At 41.3% G+C, this 26,918-nt stretch overlaps 2 non-coding genes across 2 annotated transcripts; both read right to left on the bottom strand.

Annotated features, from left to right (window-relative positions):
- Positions 1-13,696: 13,696 nt before the first annotated feature.
- Positions 13,697-13,800, bottom strand: LOC138838576 (U6 spliceosomal RNA). Its single transcript, XR_011375668.1, has one exon. It is a non-coding gene; the product is annotated as a U6 spliceosomal RNA (small nuclear RNA).
- A 9,033-nt stretch (positions 13,801-22,833) lies between these two features.
- Positions 22,834-22,939, bottom strand: LOC138838575 (U6 spliceosomal RNA). Its single transcript, XR_011375667.1, has one exon. It is a non-coding gene; the product is annotated as a U6 spliceosomal RNA (small nuclear RNA).
- Between the last annotated feature and the right edge of the window lie 3,979 nt (positions 22,940-26,918).

Consider the following 26,918-nt stretch of genomic DNA (forward strand, 5'->3'; position numbering starts at 1 on the left):
CCATGGGATGCTCTGGTGCAACCATTCTTAGAGGGATATTTCTGTGTAGCAAGCAAGTCTAGCTTTTCATTTGGAAGCCAGCAGACTACTAATATAGGCTCATCATCTGACCCCTGCCAACCTGGACAGCCTTGCCCCTCCCAGCTCCATTGCCCAACCTGTGTTTAGGGGTCCACTGAACTCATCTGCTCTTGAACCTGCCCATATATTCTGAAAAGAGCCCAAAAAATCCTTGGCATCTGTTGTACCCCAGATGTGAGGCCAAAGTGGGGCTTCTGCAGCCCCCAGCCATGCTCCAAGCATAGCTTCCAACAGGGGAACACCCCCAGGCTCCACCGTAGACCTCTGATGGATAAAAATAGAGGCTGTGCCTGTGCCTCATGCAGTCACCAATCTGCAATCCTGGCACACGCACATCTGCTAAGGTCACCCCAGTAGCTGCTGGGGCTCTGACACCAAGACAGAGGCAGGCAGGTACACTCATGCAGGCTGACTTTGGAGCAGCTCCTCCTCCAGGTGCAGACCTGTTGGCCTTTGAAGCAGCACATGACATTGCAAAAGATCACACCACACACTAGAAGAACCCGATAGGTAATGGTGCTGTGCTCAGAGACCTGACAGAGGCAGGAAATTAGAGAGATATGGAGGCGAGGGGCTAACTCTGCTTTTTATGTGTTTCAATATCCTTGCCAAGAAATGCATATTTTTATCAAGAAATAGGAAAACTTCTAACTCTTTGATGGAGTAGCTACGATCAATCTAACCTTCCTACCATAAACAACCACAAAAGTGGAAGCTATGTGAAAATAAATATATATATATAAAGACATATATAATACAAATATGTAGGTATATATATGTATATTCACATATACAATTTGAATATGTATGTATAATATATATATGTATAATGTACAGAGGGAAAAAAAGAAATACATAGTATTTGAAGGAATAATAACCAATAGCTTCCCAGTTTTGATTAAAGCATGAACCCTTCTATGCAGGTATCTACAAGGTCAAAAAATTAACATAATTACCTAAGTCCACATTAAGACAAATTCGAATTAAACAAAGACAGAAATCCTCCCAAAACGCAGAGATACAATTCATCACACCCAAGTGATCTTCAATGATATTATGACTAATTTCTCATCATAAACTAAATTATCTATTAGACAGCAAGGGCAAGAAATTTAAAGTGCTAAAAGGACATATTGAAACCTACCTATCTAACAAATATACTGTCTCCAAATGTAAGAGATGAGCTAAATACCTACCAATGGCTCAGAACTATAATCCTAACTACTCAGGAAGGTGAATTGTGAGGATTGTGGCTCAAAGCCAGCTTGTACCCTCAAGAGGAAGTTGTAGGACTTAACTGTCCTTGAGAAGGTGGGAGGCCTTTGTGCAATGCCATTGTTGGAACCAGACAATAAGTTGACAATCAAGAATGGAGGCTATTAGGTAGAGAAGCAATTTATAAGATGCAGTGGTCCTCTAGAAAAACAGAGGATATTGAGCACTGTCCTAGTGGTTTCAAAAATGCCATGATAATGACCAGAGCAACCTCAAGCCCACCTGGAGTCCTTAGCAGCAGTCGTTGAGGCCTCTGAGCTAGAATGTCAATGCTGGCAGGCTGTGATTGGTCCACTTTTTCTTTGACTTCACTGGCCCAGACTCTGATTGGTCCATTTCCTCCATGAGATTACAATGCCTGGTTGTGATTGCTCCATTGTGTGAGTCCATGCAGATATATAGGAAGACACTGTGCTCCAACCTCTGTCAGTTAACAGAGCTGGGAGCTCTTGCTTGATGACCCGCTGGACTGATTCAAGGCTAAATGAATTTTTGGTTGTGGGGACTGGTTGTCGTTTGGATTTTGGTATTTATTTTACTCTTTCTGGTTTGCCATTATTTTATTAAGTTTATTTTAGGTAGACTTGCTACCTGCCATCATAGTGGGAGGATGGAAGGACACAAAGAATCATCCTCAAGCTTCTTGAAGGAGGAGATCATCAAACAATACCAGATGAATGAGCTCATCGACAAAGGTACCTATGGACAAGTGAAGGTGGCCCATCCCCATGTCACAGAAAAGGACGTGGCATTTAAAATAGCCTGGAAGTGAGAGTCATCATCATTAGATAAAGAATGAGGTGGACATTTTTAAGACGGTATGGCACAAACACATCATCAGGTTGTACCAGTTGTTGGAGAAGGAAGAGTATGTATGTATCATCGTGGAACTGGCCACTAGGGGATACCTCCTGGGGTGGATCTGAATATCGTGCCGCCTGTATGAGGATGAAACCAGGAGGCTCATCACACAAATTCTAAGTGCTGCTCACTACCTACACCAAAACAGAATCACACACGAAGACCTTAAGTCCAACAACATCCTGTTGGACACCAAAGGCAATATCAAGGTCAGTGGTTTTGGTCTGAGCATCTGGCTCAACCTGGGGCAGTTGCTAACAAATGTATGTGGTGCTGTGCTATTCCACCCCCTGAAATGTTCCTGGAATTAAGCAATGATGTCCGGGAAGTGGCACTGTAGCTCAAGTGGTAGAGCGCTCGCCTTGAGCTGAAGAGCTGAGGGACAGCGCCCAGGTACAGAGTTCAAGCCCCACGACTGACAAAAAAAAAAAAGAAAGAAATGATGTCCGGGTGCAGGTGGCTCACGCCTGTTATCCCAGCTATTCAGGAGACTTAGTTATTCAGGAGACTTAGGATCATGGTTCAAAGCCATCCCAGGCTGGCTCTACCCTCTGAGCAGACTCATACTGACACCAAAGACTAATTTGAGGAAGAGATGGCAGAGAATATATTTGGCTAGCAAAATAGCTACTACTATTCTTAGAACAAGCTGCTGAATGTGGGCCCTGGAACAAAGCTCTTCTAGACAAAGGTGTGGAGAGCTCTAAGAGATATGAAAGATAACCTCACTTGAAAGCCAGAAGGCTGTTATTGGGATGAGAGAGATTTGTAGGGGGTCTACTAAAAAAAGTTGTAAGTGGGATCCAGGAATGGATTGCTGTTTGCCCAGCAAGGCCCTCAGTCCAGCCCAGAAGAGAGGTGCACCAACTGCCTTAGGTTTCCTCAGGAGGGATTCCAGCCAAGGGACACCTAGTACTGCACTGATAAACTGGTAGTTATTAAAGCATGTAATTTTTGTGCATTGTATCAATTCCTAGCACATGCAAAATGACTTGAGCTCTATGATTTCTCTCACTTGAAATTATTAACATTAGCCTGTTACTCCTGAAAGTGGATCATTATAGCTCAGGAGGTGTGAATGTATATGTGACCATACAAAATGATGCTAACTGAAATGAAGACATAGAAACAACAGGTCTTCTTTTGTTTAGTTGTCAAGCTTGATGTAGCCAATATACTGTAGCTAGTTCTTTCTTCTTACTTTATATCATTTTTCTTTTCCTATTGGTTTTATTCATTGCAATTCCTGTCTTTGATTCTGGTACTCTGCATCCTGTATATGCATTTATCTGATTGGGGAAAGGGAAGGGAAATAACAAAATACTGAAAGAAGTACAAAAGGTGACCCATTGCAACAATGATACTCACAGGACACTATGGCAGAAATTAACTTTACAATGTAATGTGTGTGGGCGAAATGGAGGGAAGAGTCAGGGGGAGAAAAAAAAACTGCAGTACGTAACAATGTTCAATGAGAACTGTAACTTACTCGTGTAAATGTAACCGCTCTGTACAGCATCTTTATAATGAAATAGATATTTGAAAATATAAAAATTGGATGGATGAGCAAGATGGCAAGGGGCAGTAGGGAAATGCCACAGCTCTCCCCCACCAAAAAGAGAGTCGTGTTCCAATGCTTAATCTCCCCAAGAAACCGACAAGAACAAAAAGATGAACACTGAGAGAAAAACAGAAGGCAGGAAAAAAAAAGAGAGAAAAAGAATTTCAGAAGAGAAGCGCGAAGACCCCTTCCCCAACCTCTACTGGCCATGCAGCAATGCACCAAACCACACCCAGCCAGCACGACAGGGGCTGCCAGACTCCCAGAGACACAGGGGTTTGTCTGCAGATCACCTGCTCAGAAGCAGCCTGAGGTACCGGTGTCAGACCCGCTGATCGCGACGAACTGAAGAAACCGCCAAGCCCAGAGCTTGCACAAAGATCCCAACCCCACCCCTCACTCTCTATCCGAGCAGAGAGGCTCCATCCTGCCAAAGCGACTCGGCCCCATGGCAAGAATTACAGAGCTACACAGAGCCACAGAACACCAGAGCAGAATCCTGCAAGGAAATGGTGGTGATCCAGAGAACGCAATTGGAGACAAACCGCAGTGCTCAGTACCTGCAGATCACCTGTGCAGAAGTCGTCTGAAGTACCGGTGTCAGACCCTCCAACCGCAATGAACAGAGAAACCTCTGAGCTGGGAACTCAGCCTCTCGGCGGGAGTGCCAGAGCTACATGGGATGCCCACAGAAAACAAGGCAGAAGACCTGCAAAGAACTGATGCTGATCCAGAGAGTACAAACAGAGACATACCCCAGCTCTCAGAACCTGCATGGAGGCCCTTCCCCCATCCGTCGGGTGGAGGACAGAGGCCCATCCTGCAGCTTGGACCCTAACAGCATCAATTGAGGCAGAGACAAAAGAGAAACTCACAGAGCCACCACCACCCAGCCCAGCCCACAACCACCTTAATTGAATTCTTGATTTCAACGGCAACCAATGATGTACATCACACAAAAAGAACAATTAGCACCTCGGTGAGTATCCCACAGTAGACAGTGTATGCCTTAAGAGAGAACAGAGCTGGCGGGAATCCCGCGGCCCTGACTCAGACACCCTATCCCAACACCTGGACCACAGGACCCACTAAAACTGGGAAATGTTCTAGAGCTCTACTAGACTGTGAAGCACACTCAGCTCGCCAGGCTAGAGCAAGCGCACCCCTGGTAGGGAGCTTAAATGCCCAAGCCAGGAACAGCACCTCTGGGTCCAGACACCCAACAGTGGAAGAAATTTGAGTACCCCAGGCTGCATAAACTAGGCAGGATACACAGCAGCATAGGTCCAACCGGCATGTCCCAGGCCAGGCACTGGCACCAGGTCTGGGGATCCGGTGACTGGGCAACACAACCAACTCCTCCCAACTGAAGTAAGAAGCTGCATGTGCCTCAGCAGAGGGGAGAAAAACAGGGAACTGCATCCCCTGGGAAGCAATTCTGTGACAGCAAAGACCTGGGGGCTCAGGAAAGGAGAAGCCTAAACCCTACCAGAACCCAACCCATATATTCTAGGCTGGAAATTGAACAACACAAGCCACCAGCACCTGATAATAGTCAGGAGCTCTGCTGGTAAGGTTGCTCAGCAGTAGAGTACTTGTCTTGGGTGCATGAGGCCCTGGATCTGATTCCTCAGCACCACATAAGCAGAAAGAGATAGAAGAGCTTTGGCTTAAATGGTAGGGTATCAGTCTTGAGCTGAAGAGCTGAGGGACAGTGCCCAAACCCAGAGTTCAAGCCCACAACCCACCAAAAATTATCAGGAGCCCATAGCAAACTCCAGCATCTGGGACAGTGCATCCAGCACATCCAAACTCGCCAAGAGCACCTGTAGGAGCACTCTGGGCTGCTCAACTCTTCCAAAGACAGGAATTGCCAGTGATCTAAAACAGAGAACTGAGAACCCTATATGTGTCAGACCAGCAGCTGGAGGCCGGCCCTCAACAGAACCGAGATCAGGTACAGATTCTCTCTAGCAGCACAGAAACAGCAACCAAGAAAAGACAGACACCTATTGACCAAAACAAATTTTCAGATTAGTCTCCAATAATCCCTGAATCCCCATGCGAAAATCAGAAAAATTACAAGGGTTATCATGACCCAGGATAGCAAGCTATCCCCAAAAGCCAGCAGCCACCCTGGGGAGAGCCCTAGTGGGAGCAAAGCAGGAATGGAAGACAAAAGCTACATCCAAAATATGCTGGAGGCAATGACTCAGGAAATAAAGTGAGAAATAGACCAGAAAATTAAAGATCACAGGGATGAACTATCAAAAGAGATGCAGGATCTAAAACAGGAGGTACGCGCAAAAATAGAGGCAGCACACACCTCACTGAGAAGTGATATCAGTGCAAAAATAGAGGCAGTATACACTTCATTAAAAGGTGAGATCAGTACTTTGAGAGCGAACATCAAATCCATAAATGAGTCCATTTCTTCCATGCAAACCACAATGGAAGCCACAGTTAACGGAGTGAACGAAATGGAACGTAGAGTGTCAGATACAGAAGACAGCATACACCAACTGGACCAAAACATTACAGATGTGGAAAAATCACTTAAATTATGCCAAAGGGAAATTCAAGAGCAAGCAGATAGGGTCAAGAAATTTAACCTTGGTATAATTGGAATGGACGAAGGTGAGGAATATCAAAGCAAGGAAATGTTACACCTATTCAACAAAATAATCAGTGAAAATTTTCCCCATCTCAAAAAATAACATCTTACCTACATAACAGAAGCCTATAGAACACCTAGCAAGCAGGATCCCAGGAGAAACACTTGTAGACAAATTATAGTAAAAATGGTAGATCTGAATAATAAGGAAACAAACTTGCATGCAACAAAAATGAAAAAGGAGCTATACTACAATGGGAAAAAAATTAGGATCACTGCAGATTTCTCCACAGAAACACTGAATGCAAGAAAGGCCTGGGAAAGTAACATACGATCCCTGACAGCCAATAACTGTCAACCCAGACTGATATACACAGCAAAGCTAGCATTCACATTTGATGGAGAACTGAAAAATTTTAATAGCAAAGAAAAACTAAATGAATACATAAACATTAAGCCAGCATTACAAAGAATTCTAAGAGGGGGGACACAACCTGAAGAAAGCAACCAGAAACAGGGACCTAGACCCAGACAGCCATCAATAAAACTGTAACTGAGGAAGCACAGGAGGAAAGGAAAGAAGAAAACCTTAGGAAAATAGGGAATCACAGGGACCACAATGCATCTCTCTATACTATCTCTTAATAATAACGGGCTTACTTCACCAATCAAAAGAAAAAGAACTGCAGATTGGCTCAGAAAACATGACCCATCAATCTGTTGACTTCAGGAGACCCACCTCTCAGCCAAACATACAAACTGTTACCTTCAGGAGACCCACCTCTCAGCCAAACATACAAACAAATTCAGAGTGAACGGCTGGAAACTGATCTATCAGTCAAATTGACCCAGGAAGAAAGCAGGTGTAGCAATCCTGATATCTAACAAAATAAATTTTTCATTATAATCAATACAAAAAGACAACGACAGACTTTACATATTAATACAGTGAACAATCAAAGAGGTGGATATTACTACCATCAACTTACATTAGTGCACCCAGATATGTTAAGCAAATACTCTCAAACTTACAGAATAAAATAGATCCCAATACGATAATACTAGTACACATTAACACCCAACTTTCTCCAAAGGACAGGTCTGCCAACCAGAGGATTAGCAAAGAAGCTACTGAATTAAATGAGGTCATACTTCAAGCGCAACTAACTGATATCTACTGAGTATTTCAACCTAAAAAACACAGTACACATTTTTCTCAGCAGCTCAAAGAACTTTCTCCAAAATAGACCATATCATAGTTCATGCAAGGAATTTAAGCAAATACAAGGGGATTGACATAATCCCCTGTATCCTATCTAACCACAGTGGAATGAAGCTAGTTCTCAATAACAAAGTATATTGCAGAAATTACTCAAAAACATGGAAATTGAACAATACACTTCTAAACAATGCCTGGGTAATGGAAGAGATTAAAGAAGAAATTAAAAAATTCCTACAACTCAATGAAAATGAAAACACCTCTAAAAGAAACTTTTGGGACACAGCAAAAGCAATCCTGAGGGGCAAATTTATTGCCCTCAGTGCCCACATCAAGAAAATAGAGACAGACCACGTAAATAATCTCATGTTGCAATTAAAACAGCTAGAAAACATGACAAAATAGAACCTAAAGTTAGTACATGGAGCCAGATAACCAAACTAAGAGCAGAGATTAATGAATTAGAGAATCAGAGAATCATAGCCAAAATTAACCAAATAAGCTGGTTCTTTGAAAAAAATAAATAAAATTGATGGACCATTGGCAAGTTTAATTAAAAAAAGAAGACAAGAAAACCATATTAACAGGATTAAGGATGCCATGGGAAAAATCACAACATGTACCCAACACATCAACAGAGCCAAGGTCAAGAATCACATGATTATCTCCACAGATTCAGAAAAGGCCTTTTGATAAAATTCAACATTCATTCATGCTAAAAGTTCCAGAGAAAATAGGAATAGAAGGAACATTTCTTTAAATAATAAAATCCATTTACGACAGACCAATAGCCAATATTATATTTAATGGGGAAAAGCTACAACCAATTCTCTTAAAATCCAGAAAAAGTCAAGGATTCCCACTGTCTCCACTCCTCTTCAACATAGTTGTGGAATCTTTAGCCAGGGCAACAAGGCAAGAAAAAGACATTAACGGGATCCACATAGGGAAAGAAGAAGTTAAACTATCCCTTTTTGCAGATGACATGATACTATACCTTCAATATCCCAAAACTCCATCCCCAAACTCTTAGAAATCATATATCACTTCGGCAAAGAAGCAGGATACAAAATCAACCCACAAAATCAGTTGCCTTCCTGTCCACTTACAATGTACAAGCAGAAAAGGAAATAAAGGAAGCAAGCCCATTCACAATAACCTCCCGAAAAATTAAATATTTAGGAATTAACCTAACCAAAGATGTAAAAGAACTATTTAATGAAAAGTATGAAAAGTTAAAGAAAAAAATTACAGAAGACACTAGGAAATGGAAAAACTTCCTATGCTCTTGGATAGACAGACTTAATATAGTGAAAATGGCAATACTGCAAAAATTTATATACAAATTCAATGCAATTCCTATTAAAATACCAAAGATGTACATCTGTGAAATACAGAAAACAGTCTCAAATTTCATATGGAATAACAAAAGAACTAGAATAGCCAAAACAGTTCTAGGAAATAAAGACAACATGGGATAGATATCCATGCCGAACTTCAAACACTACTATAGAATTATAATAACAAAGACTGCATGTTACTGGCACAAAAACCCGAAGACAAGTAGAATAGAATAGAAGATCCAGAAATAAATACACATGCCTACAGTCAGCTGATATTTGACAAAGGAACAAAAGACATACAATGGAAGAAACACAGCCTCTTCAACCACTTGTGCTGGGAAAAATGGGCGGCCACATGCAGAAGACTAAAATTGGGCCCCAGCCTATCACCATGCACCAACATCAACTCAAAATGTATTAAAGACCTTAACATCAAACCTGAATCTGTGAAACTACTGCAGGACAGAGTAAAAGGGACACTTGAACTTATAGGCACAGGAAGGAACTTCCTGCACAGAGTCCCAGGGTCACAACAAATTGGAGAGAGACTCTTCAAATGGGACTACCTTAAAATAAAAAGCTTCTGAACAGCTAAAGCTATCACAACCGTGCTAGAAAGACAACCAACTAATTGAGATAAAATATTTATCAGCAATATAACAGACAATGGGTTAATATCCAGTATATACAGGGAATTCAAGAAACTGATCTCTCCCAAGACTAACAAAAAAATTACTAAATGGGCAAGGGAACTAAAGAGACTTCTCAGATGAGGAGATAAAAATGACAAAGAAACACATGAGGAAATGTTCAGCATCCCTGGTTGTGAAGGAAATGCAAATAAAGACAACCCTGAGATACTACCTTACCCCAGTCAGAATGGCCCACAAGTCAGCCAACGACAAATGCTGGAGGAGATACAGAGAAAGAGGAACCCTATTACACTGCTGGTGGGAATGTACACATATACAACCTCTTTGGAAAGCAGTCTGGAGGTTCCTCAAAAAGCTAATTATTGACCTCCTATAGGACCCAGTCATACCACTTCTAGGCATCTATCCTGAACAACAGGAACCAGTATACAAGGACACATGCACCTCCATGTTTATTGCAGCATTGTTCACAATAGCCAGGATATGGAAAAAACCCAGATGTCCCATCATAGATGAATGGATCCAAAAATTGTGGTATCTATACACAATGGAATATTATGCAGACATTAGAAAGGACAAAATAATAATGGCATTTGCATGGAAATGGATGGAGTTAGAAGAAATCATGTTGAGCGAGGTAAGCCAAGATCAAAGAGACAAATGGTACATGGTCTCCCTGATAAGTGGATGTTAAATCCAAAATGTTAAGTGATACGACAAAATTAACAGGACTTAAGAAACAGAGAGCTTCCACTCATCTGGTTGAATCACAAGTAAATAACTCCATGCTGCTGATCACATGTATGGTATATATATGTACACTGGAGGGGATCCAGGAAGACAACACAGAACTAGAGGGAATCAGGGAAAAACATACAACAACGGGACCAATTAGCTGCACAGGACATTGACCAAAATGAACTAAGCAACTTAATGGCAGCAATGGGAGGGAGGGAACAAATGAGAAAGAGGGAACAGCTGATGCTATGCAAAACAAAAGAAATGTACATACCACCCAATGTGGAAGAAATAACTGTATTGCAAAGCTCATAGAACTCATAAATGTTATAGACCATGATAGACAATTTGCTCCAGGAAAGATAGAATGTGTTTGTGAGTTTAACTGAGCATCACGATCCCACAATAGTTTGAAATTTGGGAAATTATGTAATCACTTAATCACAATAAAAAAAACAAAAACAAAAGCTGAGCATCAGTTGTTCATGCCTATAATCTTAGCTACTCAGAAGCCTGAGATCTGAGGCTCATAGTTTGAAGCCAGCTGGGGCAGGAAAGTTCAGGAAACTTATTTCTGGTTAACCACCAGAAAGCATAAGTGGAGGTGTAACTCCAGTGTTAGAATTATAGTCTTGAGTGAAGAAGCAAAGGGAGAATGCCCTGGTCCTTGGTTCAAGTCCCATTTTAAAAAGTAAGAAAATAAAAGCATGCTAAACTTCTCAGGCATTTGGAAATATCATTCATTCTCTAATGATGAGGTGGGGGCTGGATGACTTATGTCGAACTTGCCTAGGCCAAGGACAAAAATAGACTTGGTAATTATAAAAGGCTATTCATAACCTAGTTGTTAAGATTCTTAAAAAGAATTGAATCTGAAAACTCTTGTAACTAAATAAAAAAGAATATTTCTAGTTTAAAAAGCAGTGACATTAATCAAGATGTGTTGTATTCATAAACTGCTTTGAACAACTACTTAAAGATAATAATAATAATAATTAGTAGTAATAATAATAGTAAAAGGCCTAGGGGGAGACAGGCTTCCTGCAGCCTAAGAGGGTAAATTTTCTGGAACTACTGCCAGACACTTTTCCTTCTGTTTGTTCAAAATTGCAATGTGTGTTTTCTGAACATAATATACATATGCTCATGAAGCCTGAAAAAAAAATTAACATGGCAAAAACTGCAATACTGACCCCCAAAAATTGAAAATGAAATACTCATCAAAATCCCAACAATATTCTTCAATTCAGTAGAGAAAACAATTCAACTTTAGTATGGAACTACTAAATTACAGATGAAACAGAAGACTTAGAAATGAACTCATGGGCCTATATTCATCTTACACACACACACACACACACACACACACACACACACACACACACACACACACATAATGGAATTCTATTCACTCATCTGAAAAGATGACTTTTCACTAGTCTTAAGGAAAATGAAAGGTTGGGGAAAATGATACTAAGAGAAAAGAGAAAGGAATGCAGACTCCGAGCAATATAGGTTTCATGGATTCATTCATAGTAGCTAGAAGGTGCCCACAAATCTACAAGTAAACAAGACAGATTATTCCTCGTCCCAGTTAGAATGGCGTTTATCAAGAAACTAACAATAGTAAATGCTGGCATGGATGTAGCCAATTGGGAACTCTATTACACTGTTGGTGGGAAATTAAACTTGTTCAACCACTGTGGAATGCCCAGGCTGGCTTTGAATAGCAGTCCTCAGATCTCAGCTTCCTGAGTAGCTAGGATTACAGATGTAAGCCACTGGCACCATGCTAAAAATGGGGATTTTTTAGAAAAGAAAATCCACTTCTTCACCTGTGTCAAAACCTCAGATATCACTATTAGAACATTTCATCCTCAAGTCATTTCTTCAGATATCTGTTAATTTTCTCTTTTCCTTCATGTGGGAATACTGCGGTCAATATCATTTCAGCTGTGGTACTGGATCAATTGTATGGTAATTGCTAGCATCTAAATCAAGAACTGTTACAGGAAAAGAAATGAAACCCTCATTTGGAATAATTGTTTTCTCTTTTTATTACAAATCAGTGATTGATTACTTCCTAGTGTGATATTGGACGTCCAAACAGAGTGATGGCATTTTATTTCTCTTCAGCCTTCTCTCACATGTGGTCAAATATTTAAGAATACAAATATTTCCATTGATAATTCAATAGCTGACCTCTAAGAAAATGTGCATTTCTGGACTTTGCTCTCTTGTCCTTACATGTGCAGGGTTTCAATGATTTGTATGTTCTACAAGGAATTCTATTTTCCAATCTTTGTGTGACCAATTTTAGTCTCTCTGATCAGTCTTTCTGACTCTTTCTCTGGAGTCTCATTTCAGTCTGCCTCATAATATTAGTTATTAGCTAAATAATGTACAGAGGAGTCACATTTGCGTGAGCAAGGTAATGAGCAAGGTAAAAAAAATTGTTACCTCCTCCTTTATTTTTCCCCTACCATCCTTTCCCTCCCAGCTCCATAAGTACACAACCCTCCTCCCTTACCCCACCTAAATTGTAAAGTTCATTTTTCAACATAGTGTCTTGTGTATCTCATGGTTACAATGTGTCAACCTGTACCCCTATTTAAACATTTTGTTTTCTTTCTTTCCCCTCCACAAATTAGAGGAGCGTATATAGAAGATGTAGGCGCACCAACTTCAAATACAGTGAAAACAGGAGTTATAGCAGGAGAGAGGAACATATAAAGAAACAAAAAAATCACATCGCACATTATACGTATGTTAGAAACAATAGCAAGAAAGAAAAAACCACTTGTGTCCCTATCTTGGGGTTCATGTCCCTTAACATCATCCTATCTGGTCATATGCAGATAGCTTTTGACCTTTTCTTCTTAACCCAGACAAATATTAGTTATTGAAAATTAGGGAAACCATGGGACCAATGTTAATTTGGACGTGGCTTACTTCACTTAATATAAGTTTTTCCAAGACTTTCCAGTTACTAACAAATGGGGAAACGTTATTCTTTCTGATGGAGGCATAGAATTCCATTGTGTATATGTGTATATATACCACATTTTCTTGATCCATTCATCTGCTAAGGTATTGGGGTTGGTTCCATATATTAGCTATCTTAAAGAATGCAGCAATAAACATAGTTGTGCTGGTAGCTTTAGTATGGTCTTGTTTGTGATCATTTGGGTAAATGTCCCAAAGTGGGATTGCTGGGTCATAGGGGAGCTCTATGTGGAGTTTTTTGAGGAACCTCCATACTACTTTCCAAAGTGGTTGAACAAGTTTTGTACTTCCACCAAGAATGCAGTATGGTTCCCTGGTGGCCACATCCCCTCCAGCATCTGTTGTAAAAGTATGGAATGCTTCAGAAATTTGTCTGTCATCCTTGTACATGAGCCATGCTAATCTTCTCTGAAATGTTCCAATGTTTCTGCTATGCATTTCATTTTGTACTCCTGAACTTGGCGAGTGATTTTAGGTGTGTCTACAACAGTAGAATCAGCATAAATCAAGCCAGCATTTCTTCATTGAAGATACAAGGAAAGGACACAGGTTGCCACATTGTAACAATGAAATATACAAGACACTCTATGGGGGGGGGGGGTGGAGCGACATGTTGGGGAGGTATGAAGGGGCGGAATGGTAGGGGAAAGACAAAGGAGAGGGTAACAATGCTCAATAAGAAATGGACTAATTACCTTACTTACGTAACTGTAACCCCTCTGCACAGGAACTTTACAATAAAAATATAAATTGAAAAGATACAAGGAAAACTTCTGTACTTATAGGAAGTTATATTTGTCACACAATATCAGCAAGGTATTGGTTTTAGGACCACAAGCATATTAAAATTTTGGATGCTCAAATTCTCTACATAAACACAGTATATTATTTCCATTAGAATCTTCCCACAACCTAGTGCAGGGTAATTGCTAAGAAAATTTTTACTACATTCTATGTTTGTAATGAAAAATAAAATTATATGCACTATTGACTGATACCATTTTTTTCAGATAATTTATTTATTGTGAAAATATCGTACTGAGGGGATTTTATTACATGGGCAAGGTAATGAATATATATACATATATGTATATTCATATATATACATATATACATATACATATATATATAATGTTTTATAATCAAAATATTTTACATCCTTTTAAAAAATTTTTTATCATGAAAATACCATACAGAGTTGTTACAATTACAGAGGAAATGTAATGAGTACATTTTTATCAAGCATTATTGCTTCATCCTTGGTTTCCCCTTCCCTTCATATCTTCCACCACCCCCCACCCCCTCCCCGACCTGCCCGAAGTTGTAAAGTTCGAATTTCAGCATAACGACTTGTACATCTCATTGCTGCAATGGGTCCACCGGTATCCCTATTTACTTTTGCCCTTCCCATCCACAAACTATATCAATATCAAATACAATGAAAGCTGGGGTTATACCGTGGGGGAGGGACATAGAACACAAAAAAGCAATCATCTTATGAATATGTTTGAAACAAGTGCAAGAAGGAAAAAAATAGGAATATCTATATTGGGGTTCATTTCACGTAAAATCAACTTATCTGACCTTTTCTGCTTGTTTCAGACATACACTAGTTATTGCAAATAAGGGAAACCATGGGACCTATGTTTCTTTGGGCCTGGCTTTCTTCACTTAATATACTTTTTTCCAAGTATTTCCAGTTCTTAACAAATGGGTCAATGTCATCCTTTCTGATGGAGGCATAGAATTAATTCCATTGTGTATATATACCACATTTTCTTAATCCAGTCATCTGCGGAGGGGCATCTGGATTGGTTCCACATCATAGCTCTCTTAAAGAATGCTGCAATAAACAGTTATGTTGGTAGCTTTAGTATGGTCTTGTTTGTTACCATTTGGGTAAATGCCAAAAATTGGGATTGCTGGGTCATGGGGGAGCTCAATGTGAAGTCATTAGAGGAACCTCCATACTTCAATAGATACAATCTATTCAACATCAAACAACTATGTACTAATGGGTTAAGAACAGAAAAGAAGAATTTTGCAAACGAGAAGTTATTAGATTTAGAGAGAAATGTGGGGAAAAGTAGGATTAGAGGGATGTGGTAGGTAAAAAGAGAGTGTATTTGACCAAGTCCTAATTTCAGAGAGAGAAATAGCTTGGGAAGAATTATTTGAGAGACTTAAAAAAACAAGAGAAAATGGAAAAACAAAAATTTAAATATAAAAAGTGAAACACAAAAATTATGAAAGGGTAAAGAAGTGATATTGAGAGAAGAAAAGCTAAAAAATAAAAGTTCTTAAAATTATATAGGTAGAAGGAGATAATACTACTTTTAAAGAATTTAAGCCTAAGAGGTTTTGAATTGAGTAATAAATTTCTGGGTTAAATATGTACACAGGGGAGATAAAGTCTAATAATCGATGACAGGTATGTATCTGAGGATGAGCAAAACAGCAATTCAGTCACCCAAAAAGAAGAAAGGGAAGAAAAAAATGAAAAAGAAAAAAAAGAAGAGAAAAAGAAAAAAGAAAAAAATGACCAAAAACTCAGTAGAGATTAAAACACACACAGACACACACAGACACACAGACACACAGACACACACACACACACACACACACCTAAAATAAAAATTATGCGAGGACAAAAAAGATTAATAGAAAACAATTTTTAAAATATAATTTAAAAATTTTTTAAAAGTAAAAATTAAAAAAGGTATAAAAAAGAGTTCTTTGATTGGGGAGGGGGGGGCTGCGTGCATGGGAAGATCTTTTATCTCCCTTGTGTCCTAAGGAATCTCTTTGTGGAGTCTCAGGTCTGCTTGTGGTTACTGTCTGGTCTGTCTTGATTGGTTACTTAAGTCAGTTTGTTTGAGCAGGCAGAAAAATGCTCTGCTTTACCCAGGATTTTGTGATCCTCCTCCTTGCTAGTTCAGTGGGAGAGAGATCTGCTTTGATTATCACAAAAGAAGGAGATGGCAAAGAAGGAGATGGCTGTTTCTTCTAGTTTGGAGATGGTGTGATGAGGCTAGGTTCTGGGTAGAGTTGAGGCCTTTCACCAAACAGTAGCTTTTCCCTGAGGGGATAGCTTCTGATATACTCACAAAGCCCAGCCTACAGCCATTCTCAGGGTTTATGTATACTGAATTTCAATTGTTTTTCTAGGCTGCTGTAGGGAGGGACAGCCTCTGGCTCTGTTTACCCAGAAGAAAGCCACACCTGTAGGGACCAAGGATCCTCTGCTTGGGCTTGGTGACTTTCCCTTGGGTGGAGCTACGCCTGGAATGTCAGGTCAGGTTCCTGTGACCTGCTAAATGACTCCAGCTTTCTTCCAAGGCCTGAGTTGTTGCTAGCTCCTCAGCCAGGCCTCTGTCAGTATCAAAAATGGAGATCTCTGCTGCTGGGGGTGGGGAGAGGTGGACTTCCCTCCTCTGCTTCCTGAGAAGGAGTGAGGATGTCAGGGTTCTACTCACGCTGGAGTGTTGGTTCCGTGGTCATCTTTAGTCTGTGATCTGCAGGATGAAGATATTTGCTCCTTGTCACTTCTTGCTGGTGTTGAGTAGAATCCACTAGCTCTCTGGGTCTGGTGCCTTTGTCCCGGACTCTCTGTGTTTAGGTAGTGTGGCTATGGCCGCCACCACCACCGCCTTGGCACAGCTGCAAGCAAGTGCTCAGGTCTGTCTCATTGACTCAATTTTTACTCTCTGGCCAAACTCTCTGTACAGTGATAGCACACTTGGTGTGATTCTCTAGGCTAAGACTGTTCACTGGAACACTAAACTGCTATCTATACGAAAAATTGACAACCTCCAGCTTCATTTCCACAGTCTTCATTCAACATTCATGAGTATATTTCTTATCAAGCATTGTTGCGTGCTCCTTTGTTTCCCCTTCGAATCCCTTCAAATCACCCTCCTTCCTAATCCACCTCCCAGCCAAAGTTTTAAAGTTGTTTTTTTGATGTAACATCTTGTACATCTTATTGTTGCAATGGGTCCAGCTGTATCCCTATTTAAACAGTTTGTTTTTGCCTTAGCCCTCCACAAATTATATCAACCTCAAATACAATGAAAGCAGGGGTTTTACCGTGGGGGAAGGACATACAAAGCAACAAAGAAATCATCTCATAAGTATGTTAGAAACAATTGCAAGAAAGAAAAACCATTTGATTCCTTATCTTGGAGTTTATTTCGCCTACCATCAACTTATCTGACCTTTTCTGCTTGTGTCAGGCATACTAGTTTATGCAAATAAAGGAAACCATGGTACCTATGTTTGTTTGGGCACAGCTTACTTCACTTAATATAATTTTTCCAAGTCTTTCCATTTCTTAATAAATGGGCAATGCCATTCTTTCTGATGAAGGCATAGAATTCCATTGTGTATATATACCACATTTTCTTGGTCCATTCATCTATGGTGGGACATCTGGGTTGGTTCCAAATCTTAGAGCTGTGGTAAACGGTACCATTAGTGTGCTCTTGTTTGTGATCATTTGGGTAAATGCCCAAAAGTGGGATTGGTGGTTCATAGGGGAGCACTATGTGGAGTCTTTTGAGGACCCTCCATACTACTATCCAAAGTGGCTGAACAAGTTTACACTCCCACCAACAATGCAGTAGGGTTCCCTTCTGTCCACATCCCCTCTAGCATCTGTTGTTATTAGAGTTCTTCATTATAGCCATTCTAATTGGAGTGAGGTGGTATCACAATGTTGTTTGGCATTTCTCTTATGGTTAGGGAAGTTGAGCATTTCTTAATGTGTCTATTGGCCATCCTTCTTTCTTCTTCAGCAAAGTTCCTCTGTTAGTCTATAGCCCACTTATTTATTGGGCAGTTGTTTCTTTGACGATTTATTGTTAGGGCATTTAATTTTCTTAGTTCCAGGTATATTGTAGATATGAGACCCTTGTCCATTGTATGTTTAGTGAAGATCTTCTCCCAATCTGTGGGCTTTCTGGTGATCTTGCTAGCTATGTCCTTTGCCATGCAGAAGCTCTGCAATTCTATGCATTCCCATTTGTCCAACCTTTCTTTAATTTGTTGTGTTTCTGTGTCTCTTTTAAGAAAATTTTGGCCTGTGCCAAGGAGACCTAGGGTTTCACTTATTTCATCCTTTGAATTTTTTAGAGTGTCAGCTTTGACTCCGAGGTCTTTGATTGTGGAGCACATGGGCAGTAAAGATGGCGCTGAGGGGGAGTTGTGTGGGAAGAGCCCAATTTGCTTTGCATTCCATGACTAACCATCCCGTGGAAGCTTAGGTGCATGATAAGGTTCTTCCTCCCCTCCCATGCACACCTGGTCTTTTTTGCTTTAAAAAAGAGCTTGCTCTGAGTTAATAAATGAATTTCCTGCTTCACTTGACTCACTGCTGTGTCTGTTTGTCTCCCTGGCTAAGTGAGGCCGCGGAACAGGGGAGCAGCCGCACTTACCTTTCCTTGGACCCCATCCGTCTTTTGTGGGATGGACGAAGACCCAACATCTGTCACCCAACGTGGGGCTTGAAAGGAAAAGATACCGGCAGAGGCTAAGCAGTCTCACAGGGTAAGTGAAACCCTTAGTATGGGTAATGCTATTTCACAGAAGTAAGAGGAAAGGCAGCATTAGGCCTAGCAGGAATAAAGGAGGACTTGAGAAGTGAGAAGGAAAAGGAATGGGTAAAATTCATCCAAGAATGCACTGAAACATGCACAGTGGAAATCAAAATGAGGGTGAAAGTTACCCCCTCTGACTCAGGTTCCCCGGATGGTCCTAGGTCCCCACCCTATTTCCCCGATTGAGGGAGAGGTACAGCATCCTACGCAACCTGTGAGAAGGAACTGCAAGATCCGGACCCCTACCAACCTTCCATGGAGGGGTTGAGGGGTGGGGAAGTAACCTAATTGGAGGCCTACCCTGGAAAGGAAGGGCCACCCAGGACCCCGGACCCTGGGCCACAGGATTTGCTTCCCCAAGTGTATCTGGTAAATCTGGCCCTTGGAATGGTATCCATGGGAAGCTAAAGATCTAAAAGAGCTCCACAAGGCAGTGGTGGAGGATGGTCCAAACTCTCCTTGGGCCCAGACTTTATTACAGGACATTGCTTATCACCCATGTGTCCCCAAGGACTGGCTGGATGTGGCCAAAGCCTTCCTCACTTGTTCTCAGTTTATTAAATGGTGAGCTTTCTTTAAGGAGGAATGCAGAGTGCAAGTGGAGAATAACTGGCAGGCTCAATCTGTGATACCTATTACTTATACCATGTTAAAAGGGATGGGGAGTGGTACTCCACTGGCATCCAACATGCCGCAATACCTGGCCCATACCGTGACCAGGTGATGCAGGCAGGACTTGCCACATGGTTCAAACTGGATGATGGGCCCACTGAGTCCCTCATAGCACGAGTTACACAAAAACCTGGTGAGCCTCTAGTTGAGTTTGTAGATGGAGTTGAACAGAGTATTAACCACAAGCTGCCAGCAGGGAACCTCCAAGATCAGTTTGTAAAGCTGCTGGTCTGGGAAGAGATGAATGCAGACCACCACATGGCCTGCATGGGATTGAGAGAGTGTTTTCTGAGAAGATGGCTGGTGGCCTCACAGGATGTGGGAATGCAACAGCACCAGTCCCAATCATAAGCTTTAGCTTTACATGCTCAGACATCTGCAATGACTGTGGCTATTACTCAGGCACTGGCAGCCCAGGGCCAAGGAACCCCAAGACCATCGGGGAGAGGGACTTGTTTTAAATGTGGGCAGGAGAGGCACTTTAAGAGGGACTATTCACAACAATCCTCTGCCAACTGGCCCGAGGGGTCCTAACCTCCCCCTACACCCTGACCCAGGGGCACTAAGGGATACCATTGGAAAAAGAATTGTGGATCCAAGTTTGATTTAGATAGGAAGCCCTACCTGGGTGGAGTGGTGGCCATTGATAAAACCTAAACTTGTAGCCCTCCACCTTCTGGTGGAGATAAACCTTGGGTACATATGCCCTTCTATGAGTCCTTGGAACACACCCATATTTGTTATTCAAAAGGCCTCTGGGGCTAGGTGTATGCTCCAAGATCTATGAAAGGTAAATGAACGGATGGAGCTAGTAGGCATCCCTAAGAGGTATGCCCTGGACTCCTGCTATACCTTCAGAATATAACTCGGTGTGATTGATATTAAAGATTGTTTTTTTCAATCCTCCTGCATCCGGATGACTGCAAAAAGTTTGCTTTCTCCATCCCTTCTCTTAAGTTTTCCCTGCCTGATTGGAGGTTTGAATGGACGGTGCTGCCAGAGGGAATGGCAAATAACCTGGCCTTTTGCCAACAATACTTCGCCACACTTCTAGGGCCTGTGTTGGGTTCAGATACCTCCCTTGTGTTTGCCTACCCGGATGATATAATCGTGGGGCACCAAGACCTAGGACACCTGGAGGGCCTACTGGCCCAGATTCGCACCATATTAAGAAAGGAGGGCTTCACCATAGCACTCAATATGATTCAAAAGTTACCTCCTTTTAAGGTGCTCTGGTTCCACCTTACCTTGACTCAGGACAGTCTCCTTAAGCCTTTGCTGGATATTCCAACCTCTCTGACCTTAACCCAACTTCAGAGCCTTTTAGGGGAAATCAATTGGCTGTTGCCATGGGTGCCTGTCCCTAAAGATAGTGTGTGCCTTATTTGCCCTATTAAAAGGCAGGATGCACCAAGAAGTTATTACAATTACAGACAGCCATTGGGCAATATTTTTGCAGTTCCAAAAAGGCCTCGATGAAGTTTTCCTGAAGAGGAATTCTATTTTTGAGCCCATTTCCCTTTGGTGGTTTGGAAGTGTTACATTGATTTCTGCAGTTTTAATTCAAAGGGGGGAGCCATTAGAGTGGGTTCACACTCCCCTGGGGGCACACCTCAGGTATAATCTCAGGCAGATCAACTTGCAGATGCTATCGTCAAGGGAAGGACCCAAGCCCAAAGGCATTATGGCCTTGAGCTTCACTCCAATGTTTTTCTTTTGGGGATGGCAGACATCGAGCAGCTCACTTAAGCCAATGCCTCATCTTGCTCTCTCCTTAGAGGGTTTCTAGGCCAAATTGACTCCCACCACAACTGGTTCCTTTGATTTTTTTAAAATAAGAGTTGTAATAGTTATGAAGGAGTATCATAGTAATTTTGAATTGCATTTCTCTAATGACTTCTGTTCCCAAAGCTTAAGCCAGCATAGAAGTAGCATTAAACACAACTTTGTAAACCCACTGGCGATTTTCATGGATTTTGGAATACATGTCTATTCAGAATTTGTGCCCAGTTTTAAGCAAGTTTCTTGTTAATCTCATCTTTAATCTCTCTATACAAAATCAATAATTAATTCAATGTAGTAGAAAGGAAAAAATTAAGTATCTCCTAAAAATTTTCATTTTTCAATTACGTGACATTGCTTAAATCATTTTCTGTTTACACTTGAGATTATATAAATTAATTTATTTGGACCTTTTACAAGGTTATATGTATTTTATTTATTTTACATTGATTGATCTTTCCAAAGCCTGTGTGTTTAATTTTCCTTGGTGTATTTCAGTATCATGTAGCTCATATTTCAGAGTGAAGAATAAATGGAAGGAAGCAAACAAAAAAATACAGTTCCTCTCATCTGATGAAGCCTCTACAAGAATGAGGAAAGAGTTCATCCTTCTAAGGAGCTACGATAGGATATCAAAAAGTTAATTCATTCTAATAGGTCTTCATTATCTTTACAATGTAGCGTAAATGATTTAAAACGCAATATACTGCTCAGATACTTATATGTTTTATCAGGTTTGTATATTTTCATATGGATTTCACCTCAGTTGTAATTCCTTCATTATTCTGTCCCTGATATTTTTACACTATCAAGACATAAGATCACCAGTTTGATTTAGAGCATGAGAAATTATCCATCTGGCTTCCTTGGAAGCAGTGCATAGTCAATTGATAACATTATTTTCTGGTTGCTCATTACATGTAATGGTTTCTGTAATACGTATCACATTCTACGTAGTATTTAAAAATCTGCTTTGTTAACAATATTATATGGATAAAATTGGGGGAATAAACTCTTCCATTTCAGAACACTTTTATATGTTTTTAGTTGTAAAAGTACTGTACAGAGGGGTCACAGTTACACACACACACACACACACACACACACACACACACACACACACACACACACACACACACACATTTTCTTGATCCATTCATGTACTGAGGGGCATCGGGTTGGTTCCATATCTTACCTATGGTAAATAATGCTGCAATAAACATAGTTGTGCTTGTAGTTTTAGTATGGTCTTGTTTCTGATCATTTGGGTGAATGCCCAAAAGAAGGATTGCTGCGTCATAGAGGATCTCTATGTGGAATCTTTTGAAGAACCTCCATTCTGCTTTTCAAAGGGGTTGACAAGTTTACACTCTCACCAAGAATTCAGTAGTGTTTACTTCTGGCCACATTCCCTCCAGCGTCTGTCATTGTAAAAATATTGAACGCTTCAGGAATTTGTGTGTCATCCTTCGAAGGAGCTATGCTCATCATCTCTGTATCATTCCAGGTTTAGGGTATGTGCTGCCAAATTGAGCACAGAACTTTTTTTATATATAAAGTGTAATTGATTTTCTTAAATTAGACACTTCAACAAAAAGTAAATGCAAAAGAATGGTCATGAAATATTTATTTCTTACATAAGCACATATTTAAGAAGAAACTCAAAATTGATATGTCAAAAACAAAGTATTACAAATATTTGTGGTTCAAGAGATGTGTAGAAGGAGGAGTTCAATTATTCTCTACAAGGCACCTGTCATAATGAACATTGCAGCAAGGGTTAAGGTTGTTAAACTTTTAATGCTTTAAATGGGTTTAATTTTGGGAATTTGCTTAAATATGCCAAAATAGGGACTGTTTGGCAGGTCATAAAAATTTTCCATGAAGTAGTTAAGATTTATGGTAGCAGACATATATTACTAAGTATTTATATTTCAGAATTTATAGAAACTTTACTAATGAGAAGTTGCAAAGCCTTTGTTTAAAGAAGCAGAGTAAAGAGTTAAGAATTTGTTAACTACAATTTAGAGCTTCCTTACTTTATATGTTAGCGAGCAACAAGTGATGATATAAGCCATATACAAATGACGAGATGAGCCATAAATAGTAATCTTAGTGGGTAACTTTAAAGACTACTCATAGCCTATAAAACTCTTGTTGAACATCATAATCTTAGCCAGTTTTAAATGTACAGGAATATGAGAATATAGTAAAATCTAATATGTAGTACACTTCAAATACTGGAAACACGTAACTGGTTTATTTTTCATTTTATTAATCATGAATATTTAATTGTTGTTTTTATTTATTTGTAGCATTGTTTTCTGCGGCGCTCGCCTTCTCGACCAGCGAGAAAGAACGACCACCACACCAGGAGTCTTCTCAGATCATGCTTTATTGGAGAGCCTTTTAGTTGATGGGAGAGCTTGAGCGCGAGAGAGCGTGCACCCGAAACATGGCCGCTTATATAGGGAATAGGAACACAGGTCGCTCTATCATTGGTCGTCTGCCTTTTACCATCACCAAGTGCCACGGGATTGGCTGGGGACTCTACGTGGCTCGCGCATGGGCAAAGCCCAGGATCCACCATCCCGCCAAGCACCGCCTGAAATGGAGTGGTTACCTCATAGCTGCAAGGGAGTGGGCGCCATCTTGTAATGGCGTTTACCCTGGCTCCCTACAGTTCCCCCTTTTTTGTTTTTTGGCAACAGGTAAGAGTAGAGGTTGGGCCTCTGTCTAAAACATTAGGACCTTGCACTGGCCTTCGCCTGAGGGACGCCTTCCCCAGTGATGACCAGGCCCGTCCGATGCCTTTTTTGCAGAGGTGGGATCTTGGGCATCAACCCACTTGCAACCCAGCATGCTCTTTTTGAGGAGATGGTACCCTCAAGTGCAGTGCACTTGCCTAGCACCCTGTCCCAAATTGCAAGTTGCATACCTGTCCCGGTGCAATGGGATCCCCTGATCCCTCGGGGTGCTAAGGCTATGCAGGATGGTAAGGTTTAATTGCCTCTCAGGGCCGACAGCCCAATCTGGGGTGAGGATCCACTCTCCAAAGCGGCTAATGCTTGCAAGATAACAACCTTGTCCCTTCTGGTTTGGGCTCGAAGGCGACAGACCAACCATAGGCAAACCACGCATCCTCCCAGGCAGCAGGCTAAAAACATTCCGACTCCCACCCACTATTTGAAAAAGGACACCGCAGAGGCAATCCAGTCTTCCATCCCACAATCTGTGGAAAATAAGGTGGGGAGAAAAAGGGAGTCTGCATGCAGGGGCATAGGAACTGGCCAGGCCCTGGTGACAGCCCACAGCCATTGGTTTAGCTATCACAGGGGTTGCTATTAGCACTGTTGCTAACAGCAGGAAGATCAGCTGCATCAGGAGACGAGTGGATGGCATCTTCAAGAGGGGGTTCTGCTGCAGTCTCCACCAGCCTGGTCAGTCTCGTTGGCACCCAGTGAGGTACTTCTTGACTCTGTGGAAAAACACAAACAGCTCCCCTGGATCTCGTTATTACCGGATCCGGTCCATACCATTTATTATTAATAACATCCTGCCACATAACCATGTCTTTAGTATCCATGGGGTCTCTTGTCAAATGCCGATCTGCGGCAGACTGATCGTTGTCATTTAGAATTAAAAAATTAAGGGTAAAGAGCCCAAGAGAAAGTCTTTCCCTGGGGGACGCTGACTCAGTAATTCCCCCTTTTTGTTTTTGAAGCATTTCTTTTATGCTTCTATTAGCTCTTTCCACTATACCTTGTCCTTGAGGATTGTAGGGCAGTCCGGTGGTGTGGGCAACCTGCATTTGTGCGCAAAAGGCGCGAAAACCATGGGAAGTATAAGCAGGGCCATTATCTGTCTTAAATCTAAGGGGCTTTCCCCAAGCTGCCCAAGCTTCTAAACAGTGTATTCTGACGTGAGACACCTTTTCTCCTGCCAGAGGTGTGGCATGAATGACACCGGAAAAGGTGTCCACAGACACATGTAAATATTTCAACTTACCAAATTCTGTCAGATGAGTAACATCCATTTGCCATAGGGCGTTTGGTCTCAACCCCCTGGGGTTTACCCCCACATGGGGAGGATGAAGAAAGGTAACACAGGATTTACAGGCTTTAACAATATCTCTTGCCACATGCCTGGACAAATTATATCTTTTCCTAAGGGTATTAGCAGGTACATGATACAATCTATGAAAGTCTTTTGCCAATTCTACAGGATCAGCAGCGACCAGAGCCACAGCCCGAGTTGCCTGGTCCACCAAATCATTACACCTTGCCATCGGGCCCGGCAGCATAGAGTGGGCGCGAATATGTCCAATATAAAAAGAGTGTTTTCTGTTTAAGATAAGGGATTGAATCTGTAACAAAACATTAGAAATTGTACTGGCCTGCTTAATTGAAGCAGCAACTTTAAGAGAAGCGATGGCATTTACAACATATAATGAATAAGAAAATAAATTAAAAGGTTGATTAAATCTTTTAAAAACTTCAAGCACAATTAAACATTCAACAGCCTGTGGGACATTCGGCCGAAAATTAAAGACTACCGGCTGTTTGTGTCCTTGAACAAAAAAGGCACCTTGTCCAGATTTTGATCCATCCGTAAAGATGGTCAGAGCATTAACCAAGGGCTCCTTTGAGTGACAACAGGAAAATACACTAAATTTTTGTTAACTATGGCAAGCAGAGGATGCTTAGGATAATGGTTATCAATTACATTTGGAAATGAACAAACAAGAATTGCCCACATATCCACTGTGGCTGCTAAAATTTCAACTTGCTCACGGGTGTATGGAATAATTAATTTATCTGGAATTTTTGCAAAGTGCATCAAACAATACTTTATACCCAAAATTGCCTTTTTTTTTCAGACCAAAATTGCCTGTTTAGCCACTAATTCAGGAAAATATTGAACAGTTTTTGCTCCCACAGAATCATAGCATTAATAGTTAGCCTTCGAAGCAAGGCAGTGGTATAATTGGCCGTCACCCCATAAGTCCTGACTGCCTCAACTAAATCTTTTAACTGGGAGTAGGAAACCGGCTCAAAATTTCTTTCATTAGTAATTGGATTTTCAAAAACTGGAAAAGTGGCCGCCAGCCTCGACCAGGTGCTTCCTTTTATAAAGTGACTCTGCCCCGCCGGCAGGCACGCCCAGGGGGCCGACGGGTGAGGGCCAGCTCTGTTTCCTCTTCCTGGCTGCTGCGGTACTCCCACCCCTAGGGGGCGCCACCCCCCATATCTGTCTGCCTCATACTCCGCCGCAGCCTCTTCTAAGTCTTCACTATCAGCTGGATCGAGCTGCTCTCCCTCCTCCTCTAACAGTTCTTCCTCTGAGTCACTCACAAGATCACTGCATTCTTGGTCCCGCCCTTCCACATGTAGGGCTGAGAACCGGTTTGCTTTTAAAGAAGGGCATAGGGGTGTCCTTGAGACCCCCTCCTCCCTAAGATCCTTCTCCTTTTGTGAGGGCTGCAGTCCCTCCTGCTTTAATTCTTTAGGATCCTT

The sequence above is a fragment of the Dipodomys merriami genome, unplaced genomic scaffold (assembly GCF_024711535.1).
Source record: "Dipodomys merriami isolate MVZ:Mamm:240054 unplaced genomic scaffold, mDipMer1.0.p SCAF_283, whole genome shotgun sequence".
NCBI lineage: Eukaryota > Metazoa > Chordata > Mammalia > Rodentia > Heteromyidae > Dipodomys > Dipodomys merriami.